Raw genomic sequence first — 12983 nt, 5'->3', positions numbered from 1 at the left:
CTATAGAAGATTCAATATCTAAGAAGCAAACAAGATTTTAACAGGTAGTATTTTAAAATATTTTCGTTTTTAAACCACCCTAGTGGTTACATGAGGCTTGAGTCGTGACTTCTGAACTCTTGGGATTGCTAATGCTGAATGGGAAAAAATATTCTTGGTCTGTCCTTTTTCCATAAAACCTCTGGTTCCAGCATAGGCATGTACAATGGCCATGAGGCAGAGTTTTGCTGGGTTTCCTGGTTCCCTGCTGGTGTTTGACCTGTTCAGTTTGGAATTAAAACAAACTGGGCCACGGAGCCAGCTCTCTGAGGGCCCGCTACCCTCAGCACACGCAGACCTCAGCCACAGTATGTCACGTTACCCATCACTCCCAGCAGTTCTGGTCAAAGCAAACACGAGGTGTATCGTGGGCTTCAGGATTTTCTCTTTCAACAGAGGAAACAAGTGTAAAAATACTGAGTTTGAAACTCAGATACAAACCACAAGGTAAAGCAAAAATAAGATATTGCATACACTGGAGAAGTACTTCAATATTAATATCAGGGCCAATGGAAAACTTGGCTCGATCCTTTTGTCGTTTTTGCCCCACCTATGGAAAACAGCAGAAAAATGTGGAAACATTGAGTAAGAATGAACTGCTGAGTGTCCTTGTGTTTATGATTTGGCAAAGAAAAGTGATACAAAATGAATCCTCTCCCCCCACCCCTTGCTATATTTTTAATGCTTCCTCCTTTATTCTTTCTTCTTATTTTCCTGACCGTCTGTCTGTCGTGTTTACTTATCTTTGCAAAAAATCCTCTTCTGTCTTGCTTTAGGTTTGTTATGTGTGGAGGTGCATGATGGCATATTTCATATCAACAAATACATTGTTTTATATTAATAGATAGAGGCAAACTAAAGGTGACTACTTTCTTTACTGTTCCTATTGGTCAACAGGCTCTTCTAGTATTCAAAACACACAATATTCTGCTCATACATTGTTAATGTTATATTTATTTCATATGTATCTGCCTAGTGTCCTCTTATTATTAATTTTCTAGTTCCATTCCAATAACATAGCACTGTGCTTTTCCCAGTTTCTACTCCCTCTCCTTTTTCTTTGCTATTAATTCCTTCTAGTTACTTGTTGTCCCTTCAGTGCCATGCTTTAGCTGTCACTGTCTCTCTCTGCCTCAGGATGTACTACTACAGTTTGATGCACTGTTTTTCAACCTGCTGATTTTAGTGTGGCAGAGGCAGGCAGCCCAGTAGTAATAAAGTTTGATTAAAAAGAGATTCAATGAATAAAGAAAATCATGGAACATTTTAAACTCTATGGAATTTGTGGTGTTTCTGCTACTTATGTTTTTCCACAAACCTTGAATGTAAGTACTTATCAGCACATAAATTACAATTATAGAAATGTTTGCCAGGAAAAAAAAAATACTGTAAGACAATTGCACTACAATTTTTTAGATTGAAGAATAGCCTATTAGCTTACTGAGTGTGATCATGTCTTTTGCTGGTTTCTGTCTGCATTGAGGTCATGAGCCTGTTGTTTGAAGATAATGGCATTACTCCTTCGCTTCAAGTAGCAGCATTTGTGATTTCAGTTCTAACAGCCCTTTACCTTCTCTCCACTCATGACTCATAGCTGACTCATTACCTTTAATCATTCCGAAAGCACAGATTTTATTTTTGCTTTTCTTTTAATCACAGTGAAAAAAAATGCTTTGAGGGAGAGTAAGGTGTTAAACACTGCAGCAATATAGGTATGCACAAACATGCTTATTTTTGGAAAACCTCAAGTGTTCCCAGTTCCCTATCCATCACCATAAACTGGATTTCACAGTGATGTCTAACAGGGGAGAGCCTGATGATCAGGCATCAATGGGAGAAATGAAAGAAATGTTTCTGAGATTCTGACAGCAAAGTTGGCCATTGAAGGTCAGATCACCTTTAATTTTATTTTATATATGACTTATTTTCCCTGAAATACAGCTGTAAGAGAGGAATTATGTATTCATGCCTTTATGGCCAATAATAAGATATATACTTGAATATATTTTTTTCTTTGACAGCAATATTCCTATTATTCATGGGAAAATCTAAGAGTGCTTCATGCCTATGGTTAATTATGTCTGGTAATTGGACTGTAGTATGTGTGTAAATGGCCTTATTAATTAAGAACAATGAAAAATGGTTTGCGCTACAGAAGCAGAATTATTGCTTGGTATTTTTTTCCCCAGGATTTCTGCTTGCAAGAAAGCCCTGTGGTAGTGTTGGAATGTAGTTAGGATAGTCCTGGATGTTATAGGACCATGGAAACTTGCTCTACACTACTAGTGGCTTCCTCTTTGCACCTTTTTATGGAAGCCAGTAACATTTTCCCTGAGGAATCAACTAGCTCTTAAGATGTTACATGAAAAGTAACTCATCTCTGAGTGAGGCTGAGAGACTGAGCATTGGCATTGGTGGGTGTTGTACTATATCAAGCAGCTTAAGCAAGGTGAGATGATCAGTCTCTCTTCCCCAGCATCTCCAGGCGGGGAAGTGGAGATGGACTTGAGCAGCAAAAGTTGCAGAGTTAGAGAGGAGCACAGGTTACAGCAGACCCCACTGGGGCAGCCAAGGGATATGCTCTGGCAGGGGGAAGTAGCAGGAGGTTGGTAGTTACGAGCCTATCAGACACAGAAGTGAATAGCACAAAGTCCCTCTCATTCAAAATAGAAAGTTAATGCGAACAGATATGACAGAGAAGATGGTCCACAAACAGTGCTTGTGGTCTGTTTGTGGGTGGTGGTTGTTATTCTTTCTTCAGGTTTCTCCTGTTCAGGAAGTTCTCTATCACACTATGGCTTGGGTAAGAGCAAGGCACACGGGTCTTCTGATACATAGCTGGGATTTTGCTACCAATACTTCAATCGAGAAGATGAAATGGTATGCTGGTGTGTTTGAGCATTTGATAGGTATTACCAATACACATCTTTATGGTCCTGTCAGATTCTATTGCACTTATATGCAAGATAATGCAAATAGGCAAGATTCAGCAACTGGCTGTTGAAGCTGGTATCAATTCATCCACTAAAGTGCATAACTTAGTACATTTCCTACTGGAATTTTCTCATTTAACAGGATGAATTTACAGGGTTGTATACAGTGCTTGTGAATCACCAGCAGAAATCACTTTTAATTAGTGGATGCAGAGGTACAGTATTTTTAAAAAGGTATTTATTTTGAATTTCCAGAATGAACAAAGGTTCAGATAGTATTTCCTCTAGATAGTATTCCACAAACAATATAGTTGTAGGCAGTGTAACACAGAATAGTAGCTATGAAGTTAATATTTATCAGTATGTTGAAGAAATTATCAGAGGTGTCTTGCAGTTAGATTCTAGTGGGAAACAGCAGTAATGACCAATATTATTGTTAATTAGAGTTAGAAAATATTGATCACTGTATTATTAGTAGTAGTAAAAGTAACTCAACATTTCAAGTTTAGTTGCAGAGTCTGAACTCGGTCAAATTTGCCAAAAATGTGCACTGGGATGTTTATGTTTTTTCTGGAAGATTTTCTGGAACTTATGGAAAATGTAGTTATGTAGTCTAAATATATTCTGTGGAAAATACCCAACTGTAAGGTCCATTTTCCTGTTGAGGAGATCTCAGAGCAACAGAATTAATATTGCCTGAGTCCTTGAGCTTATCTGGTTAGAAGATATGCATTTGGTTTCCAAGATGTGGAGATTCATGTCTGAATTCTTACAGAATAGGATATGTAGATAGACTTTTGTGTTTTCCAGAAGGCACGGTCATATTTTTCAACCACTCACTAGTATTTCTGGGTAACTGCAGTCACAACCTCTATGTTTTTACTGACCACATACGCAGCAGGCACTAAGGTTAAAATGGTGAAAAATAATGACACTACATGTCTTTGTTCTTACTTTTGGTTCCTCTGGGGAACAGCTTCTGATTAGGGAGAAGTGAACTAAAATTATGTAGAAATATATTTTTCTTTCATGATTTCTGCATCTTATTTGCTTCTCCGGAGAAAATATGTTCATTTTTTCAACTACGCATTGGAAGTCCTGCTAACCTGTTCCTTTTCAGCTTTTCATAGCTGTGGTCTCTGCTCCCTTCACATTTCTTTCTTTCTTTATGAAATTATAGGCCAGATAAAAGCCTGTACTCTAGATGTTTGAGAAAATCTGATTAATAATACCCCATTAATGATTTTGCTGTGCTATGGCAATTGCTATTGGAGGCCTCTGCTTTTGACTTTTTGTCACTGGATTCTTTGAAAGGTCTCAGTGGCTTTCTTACACCTTCTACAGGAAAACTACACAAATGGGGAAAGCCAGCCGGGCTGAGGACCCTAGCATCATCTCCTATATATGGATTACCCATGCAAGATTTTTTTGAGAATCAAGAAGAGTGATGCTGTGCAGTTTCAGTCTGCTTTCTGGCTGCCTATTTTACAAAATCTCTGGAGGTGGTCACCCAAGTAAACTGCTTAGACACCATGTGTGAGGGCCTGGGGTCTACTTTTGTCCAATGAGCTCTGTTCCAAGATGAAGATAGTCTCACAGATAAGGTTCCCACTGTCAGTAGCACATCAGAGAAGATTAGTGAGAGATGAAAAATTAACCCCTCCTTTAACAAGAAACAGCAGGTAAAAAGCAAATGAAAAAAACCCTTGCTGTGTTCCCTGAGAGCTAATTCTAGATTATATGTGCTCAGATGCTGCCATTTCTGGTGTGTAGAAACCCTGTGATCTGTAGTGTTTGCTCATACTTAGTCGTCTCCAGCATGCACTGATGTTTGTACCTTTTGGAGGTTCCCATTATCCCAAAGCAACACTGGTCTTGGAAAAAAAAAAATAAGCAGATGAGACAGAAGCAGCAGCTTGGTCCTATTCCTACAGTGTTTTACTAAGAAGAGCCTGATCCTTGGCTGACATAAATTGGGTAGCTGTGCTGACCTTTGTGTTTGGTTGTTTTTTTCTTTTTGGCTCATTGTCCTCACATCCTAAGCTCATTAAACTGTGGCTCAGCCAGATTCCCTGTAAGAAATGGTTTAAAAGGTGAGTGTGGTAGCATATTGTAACTTCTGCATCTTTGGGCAGGAATTATTTAAAAATACATTTGCATTAAAATACAAAGGTTCTCTAGGCTGGGAGCCACAGACTTGTCATTAGCAGAACCATCCAAGTGTCCACGTCTTCAAATTAATGCACGGCTCCGGGATTATAGACAGATCGAGAACACTTTTTACATGAGCAAAAGGGCTCTGGGCTGGACAGGTCATTTGCAACAAATTATTCAACTACTCCTGTCTCTTTGGTCCTTCAGCTGGTTGTTTGTAAATAGACTAGCAACCTTTTTGATATATTTGTTACCCAACTCCAAACTGGAACAAGGTTCACAAGCAGATCGTAGGGATCCATGAACATGGGAGCTATTTGCATTGGATACTGACATCTTGTGGTACGATTTAGTTTTGGGATGGATCCTGATGCAGTTTTTGCAAAACTTGCACCAGTGAAAATGCTCCATTACTCAATCAAAATTGCATTCAACTTATGGGCTTACAGAGATTTAAAGAAAAAGACACTAGGTTTTCTAAAGGTAGAAAGCCTTTGAATCCCAGGTGTGTTCCCAAGAATTAGGAGCTAAAAACCGTGCTTTATTTTTAAAAGTAGTTGTTTTCCCAGGCAGTAGAGCTGATAGAGTCATCTCAACATCATGCAGTAAAGCTGACACAGTAGCTACTTAGGGTTTTGCTACTCTATTCCAAGCAGCATAAAAAAGAGATTCAGAACAATGAAAGATTCCAATATTCACACAGAAAATATGTTTTTCTCCAGAGATTTAGGGGTTAGACAAAAAGAACAAAGTATCAGCTTGGTCAGTACAAAAGCTGGAAGATTTCTGTAGCATGGGCAAGTAGTCTGAAATAATTTTTCTCATAAGCTTTACTTATCCATTTCAAGCAGCACTGTCATGTTTTGACAGGTCATTCCAAAAACAGTAGTAAGGCTTCATAGCAGACTTACTCCAGACATGATCCAAAACAACAGGAAAAACAGAGCATTTGTAAACCACAGCACAGTAATGTGCAAAGTAGGCTAAAGAAAAGATAGGCCATTTTTTGTAGTTGAATCAGGAGAGAGCAAAAAGCTAACAGGAAAGTGCTTATTAGCCCAGACACTCAGTAGGTTCAGTCTTACTTTCATATTCAGTGAAACTATTAGATATTTTTGATCTAATAGTAAGGGCTTAAAGAATGAAAAGACATGCACTGTTTGGCTGGCAGCTGCTCACTTCAATGACTGGCTTAATGAATTGTGCTGTCATGCTGGGATTTGAAGCAGTCCAGTGAGTAAGGCTTCCCTGCTGCCTTTCTCTTTGACTGCATTACACAACCAGCTCTCTTTTACATTTTGATAGTGACATCTATTGGAGCTTTGAAGAATAATCTTTTGGAAAAAAAAAAATCCAAATGTATATTAGTAAAAGAAAAGTTGACAACTAAAAATTTCAGTTAAAACAAAATCAGATACATATCTGTCATCAAAACATATATATGAATGAAAGTACTGATGCAAAAAAAGAAAAATGTTGCAAGAGTTCAAATGCGGTTCAAGAAAAAAATGTGCCTTTCTCTCTTGCGATGATGGGTGAGCTTAGAAACTTACCCAGATGTCTGAAGTTTGTTTAGAAGAAACCCATCAACCAAAGCTGCAACCTCAAAGTGAAACAAATACAGGATCTGACTGAATCCCCTATAGATCTAGACAAGACTTTGACAACTATTGACAAGACCAAACCTAACATAGTGGGCACAGTAGCAGTTAGCCAGCCAGCAAAGACTTGGCAAGCCTTCCTCATAAACAACTGAAGTCTGTGCTGTCAAAGGGACACAACCATCCCAATTATTTAGAATGAAATTAGCTCCATCTTTTCTAAGCAAGCTATCTTCGCACCTCTGGATTATACTGTGAATATGGCTTGTCTGTGTTTAGAGCTTACAGCAAGGGTCCTAGACTTTTCCAGAGGTGTAAGACTGATACACAATAACTGCGTGGCCAAAGGATTTACATTACAATAAATTAGCCAATGTGTTTATATTTTTTTAAATATGAGAAGACTCTAGCATTCAGTCTCTGGTGTCAGCAGTAGGCAGTACTGAGTAATGCTACCTCACAAAACCTCCAGGGAAATTAGGAGATCTGAAATGCACAAGATAGTGTGCTGTGGCAAGCACAGTCCCTGAGATATCCCCTTTCCTTCTCTTCCCCATTCTCCTAAGGACTCCCAGAGTCCCTTCATGCACACCATAGAAATGTGCCTTATTTTCCTCAACCCACGTCTCCATAACATCTGGCCCATGATGAATATCCTCATATGAAAGTTTTGTGTTTATTTGTTAGAGGTTGTGACTTTGGAGCCTTTTTCCTGGCTTCTTTTCTACAGGGATATGATGAAGAATTCTCCAATATTTCAGATGATGAAAGAAGCAGGAAATTTCTTTGTTGCTTCAGATTACAGATTTTTGTAGGGTTTTGTTTTAGTTTGGGGCGGGGGTGCATATGATTTGATTTGAGTTAATTCTGATTTTTAAAGGAGATTTGTTTTCTGAAACAACCAAAGGTTTTAAGTACATTTTACTTCTTGGTATTGTTTCACGTATCTTAAGACCTGGTTTTGCTTTTATTTATCCTGGTGTATCTTCACCAGTAGCAACATGGCTTATACCCTATTGACTCCATTATGATAATAAAACCACAGCTCGGTCAGGAAGCTAGTCAGACAGGGATCTTACTATGAAATGAAGAGATGAAGTATGATCTTAGAATAGCAAACATAATTGACTCAAACAATCTGTGTGCAAAAGTACTTGATAAAGCCTCAAATAATTTGACTATTTTCTGAACTGCATGTTTTGCAAATCCCTATGCATAAACCCCTTCATATACCATATAAAACAATTGGTAATGTCTTCAGTTACTATTCTCATATAAATAATATATCCATTTCTCCTGCTGCTGGGTGAGAAATGTTCAATTTTTACAGCCAGTGTTATGTTCTCCATTCTTATTCAGCATTTACAGAGCCTGAGGGAGAAATAAAGTGTTAATGATGTTGTAAAGACACTTTTTACAATGAAAATATATCCAACTTAATCTCACCGTTAATCTATTTAATAGCAATTCTATCATGTTATTTGGTGCTTTAAGAGTGTCTGTAAAAAGATAAAATAGGAAAGAAGTAATTTAGTCAGGTATCGTGACTTTTCTGCACAAATATTGCTGCATAAGAATAATCCTGGTTTGGTACCGTATCCATTCGGCTTGTATAAGCAGTTTCAGTGACATCAGTTCAAGCGAGCAAACACTGTCAAGTCACTTTTCTCCATCTAACTGTGCTTTCAAGATCATTGATTGTTCAAATGAATATAAGAAGAGAATACTAGAAGCAGCAGCAAATGAAAGCTTCTTTCTCTAGGCTTGAAGATCAACATGAAGGGAGAGATTTATTAAACTGGAATGAGTAAAACTCACTAAAATCTGCACATGGCAAATGAGATCACAAGAAACAGAGGGTAGGGACACCACAAATGTCTTTTATATAGTACCTGATTCTGTTATGGCCAGGAACTTCTAATATGCCTGAACATCCTCAAGCAGATTCTGAAAAGGCTTTTAGACCTCTCTGTACTGCTCTTCTATCATACAATTGAGTGCATTAGGCTCAGAAAGGCTCCAGCCTGTATTTGCAAGATGCCGTGCTAATATTCTTCTTGGAACATTGTGTCCTGAGAGCACAGGATGGAGACATCCTGCCCGAGCCTGTCCTGTCTTATTAAAATCCACCTTCATCTCAGCTGTGACAGACTGCAACTCTGTGCAGAGCCTCCTGGATGCCTGCTACATCTTTTTCCCCAGCATTTGGGCTATGGGGATAGCATGTTGGTTCAGGCATATTACCAGATCTGTGTTGATGCAAGGTAGTAGAAAGGCACTGCATTGAAGTAACGATCCCTTCCAATGACACCTAAACAGGTCATACAACCAGAGGTGCAAAGATGACAGAACTATTTGTAGACTGCAGGAGGAATATAAATAAGTAGGAAAAATTCTAAGCCTAACTAGATGAACAGTCGTGTTAAAAATATACTAGATGTAATTCTAAAAGGAATGGGGGAAAAAGAAAACCTCATCAGCAGAGAAAACTTTATCTGGGAAGTCAGACACTATTGAGGATCAATTGAGAGCTGCAAAATGTTGAGCTCAGAAGTTGTAAAAGGTATGGAAAAATAAATTCAAAGAGTATGTCTACAAATCCAAATGAATGCCTTGTTTCAGTTTTAAATTAAAAGGAAAATATACAACATGAAAGCAAAATGAGGACAGTTCATGAGTTTGAATGTATAAAAAAGGAAATAACTATTGGAAACAAAACTAAGTAAGCTTAATGAGTTCAACTTTGGGCACCCATTATTCACTGTTCCAAAATAATGAAGGAATAAGGATGCTTTCATCACTGTAGAACAACAGATATTACATTTCTACTAGATAAAAGGAGAAAATTATTGAAGTAATTTGATGCTCATTAGTCTGACCTCAAGAGAATTCAAAAGTGTTTAAAAAATAAAAGAAAGAAAAATTTTAAATGTGCAGGTAAATAGGAAACAGAATAAAATGCAGCATGGGTTAACTAAAGCAGGGTCATGCCAGACTAAATTGCTGCTGTTTCTACATGGGGTAAGTGATTTTTCAGACAAGAACAGTATAATACATTGTCTATCAATACTTCAGCAAATAGTTTTATATGATGCTGCGTAGGAAATTATTAGCAAAGCTGGGGGAGATTATGATAAATGCAGGAACTGTAAGGCATGTAAGGAAACGGACAAAATGGATGACTAAATACACTAGGTCTTTTCAGCCTCAAGAAAAGCCTGCTGAAAGGGAATACGATTGCGGTCTATAAAATCACAAGTAGAAAGGGCATCAGTAGGGGATGCTTATTAACTTTCTTTAATATTGGAAAATCTAGGTAACATCAAGTGTAGTTATAGGCTGTTAGGTTCAAAAGAAAATGGAGTACTATTTCACCTGCCACATAATTAAGCTGTGAAGTTTACAGCTATAGAATGTTATAAATATAAAAAGTGTTTATGGAGTTCAGAAATACTTAGATGGATTTATAGAATTAAAAAAAAAAAAAAAAGAATCTATCATGGGCTATTCCAGATAAAAATCACGTTCTCTAAGCATCTAGGTAGAAGGGAAATTTTGGTCTCACCCAGTTCACCTGTTTCTAAGAAAATTATCTTAGGAGGATCTGATTAAAAAAAAAAAACCTCCTGGGATTTAATACTAGAACACTTTAAGACACAGTTTTGGGGCTTTCATTATTTAACTTTTCTCTAATTACTTTGGCACAGAATGTTTGAGTGCAGAAATGAAAATTAGCTGATAAAGCTGAAATACATCATGGCAGACAGATCTGGATCTAGTATAATCTTAAGGAGTAGAATAACAGAAATTTAATAAACTTTAGTAATATGAACGGCAATGTCATTCACTGAAGGGCTAATGATAAAATCCTGCTCTTAAAACACAAATGACCAAGAGTAATCAAGAAGGAAGCGTTGGGTTTGCTAGTCAGTTCCAGGGGTCTCTAAGGATTCCAGGCTGTGGCTGAGAAAGGAGGAGGTACTCAGTAAGAAATTCTTTGTTAAGGTAGAGAAGCCCTAGTGCTACTTTTACAAGATGCTGATGAGATCCTGTCCATAACACCATAATATTCGATACATTTCAAGTCACCTATACATGGAAGAAGGTAACAGGGCTATTTAGAGACTGCAAAAGGACTCATCTTTCAAAGAAATAAAACAAAAGCTAAGAGGCAGTATGATTGCTTTTCCCAGGCTGTCAGTAGATTGCACGGTAGCTGGAATTAACAGGGAATTCCTCCTGTTCAGATTGGGGACACAACAAATGCTGCTTTCAGACCGATGTAACCAGCTGTATGCACCATAAGGATGGAAGAGGAGTGGAAGGCCTTGCCATGTGCCAGCAGGTAGTCAGAGTGCAACTGGGATGCACACCAGAACCTGGGAGAATAAAAAGGTAATTTGCACATAACCTTTAAGTCCTCAAGGACTTAACAAAGTAAATATCAAAAAAGAGAAGCTGGTAAACTAATTGGCAAAGAAGCCTTAAAATACAATGGATAAAGTAATCAGTAAATTTAGAATAAAAATTTGAAAGTAGATTTTTTGAATTGCTTGCTAATATTGCTTGGTTGCCTGTAGTATCAGAGTTCCCTGCCCTAAACAGTAGCATGTGCATTTTTACAACATAATGTGAGAGAAAGAGATGAAATAGGTACTTCCTCTCTTACCATCTCTTGCACACAGAAATGTAGAGTTATCCAACTGAGTAAAATCTCACTCAGATTGGGTTGAATTAACTGCAGAAACCTTGAAGGACCTTATTCCATATTGGAAGCAAACCAAACTGAGAGATAATAGTGACCTTTTAGTTCAGTTGGGTGGGTGGGTGCCTGAGGGGGGGGAGCACTAGTGGAGACACTAAGGGTAAAAGTAGTGGGAAATTAAGATTTCAGATTTTGGGTCTCTTCCAATTTTTGTAGTAGTTACTATTAAGAAGTAAACATTTGCATATATTTATTATCATATCTGAGGAATTACACAGATTTGCATAGGAAATAGTATTGCTAAACTAGGCTTTTTAATGTTGTCACTTGAATACATTCATATACAAGCTTAGACCTTGATACTTAACAGCAAATATGATCAAGGTAAAATCCTTTGCAGATGTAATTTGGTGCTTGCAGCAATGAGATACTACGGAAGGATGATACACTCATATTTGCTGAGTGCAAGTGATTCTGTCATCCTGACACCTAGCATGCTCTTCATTCACAATGGGTCTATTCTCTGGTAAGTTTGTATTTAAATGAGGCTTTATCCTGACTGCTCGGAATTTGTGATATTGTGACAGAATCTATTCAACTTACATCACAGACTGCAGGCTTTATTTCTGTGGTGTACCGTGCAGTGTACTTATATATCCTTTGACTTGATTGATATCGGTACACTTACTGCAATGCATTCTTTCCACAAACATATCAAACTGTGTTTTCTGAACTGAAATCTGATGGCTTGCTTGGCAGCATGCGCCACTGCTTTTTTTTTTTTTTTTTTTTTTTTTCAGTGTAGGTTAGATGAATTATTTGGTTTTCTGGGACTCTTAAATAGTATTTCAAATGTAACTGTTCTACATTTATTTAAATATTTTAGGTTAACATTATTTATAAACATCAGAGTTCTTGTAATTTGTTTAGGAAAGGCACCAACAAAAATGTTTCATTAAAGAAGGAATAGAAATTTATTTTAATTCTTATTAACTGAGGTAAAGCTTTGCTACTATTTTCTTTCCCTCTTTTGTATTTTATATAAGAGTTTATATTGCTCTGTGTGGGTCCTTTGCAATTCATTCACTATTTCATACTGTTAAGAAACTGAACACGCTACTCTCATTCTTGTCACTGCATTTCATTTTATTTACTACTTTGATCTCCTTCAAGATGTTGCTTGATGCTGTGTTAATCCATTGGCTTATTGCTGTTACAGTATTTCACAGCTATCCTTTGTTGCTAAGCTCCTCGATGAATGAATCATATGACCTTGACAGTTTCTCTCCGTTAACACTGCTGCTGTTTTCCCTTGAAATTTTGTTCTTTGAATTGTAAGAAAAAGTAAGTCTAACTAAGGCTTTACAGCTGGACACTTCTAGTTGATTGGGGCTGTTAATAGGCTAGGTGAAGAAATTTGGCTAAACCTAGAACACCTGGGGAACCTGCTACCTTCAATGTATGCATTGGCTCCAGGGTAAATTGTGAGGGATTTTTTTTCAGTCTTCCTCAGAATTTTCCCTGGTATAATGAAAAGAGGTATTCTAATTG

This window comes from Egretta garzetta, unplaced genomic scaffold (genome assembly GCF_000687185.1).
Source record: "Egretta garzetta isolate BGI_Z169 unplaced genomic scaffold, ASM68718v1 scaffold210, whole genome shotgun sequence".
Taxonomy (NCBI): Eukaryota; Metazoa; Chordata; class Aves; order Pelecaniformes; family Ardeidae; genus Egretta; species Egretta garzetta.
This window is presented reverse-complemented; position numbering follows the sequence as displayed.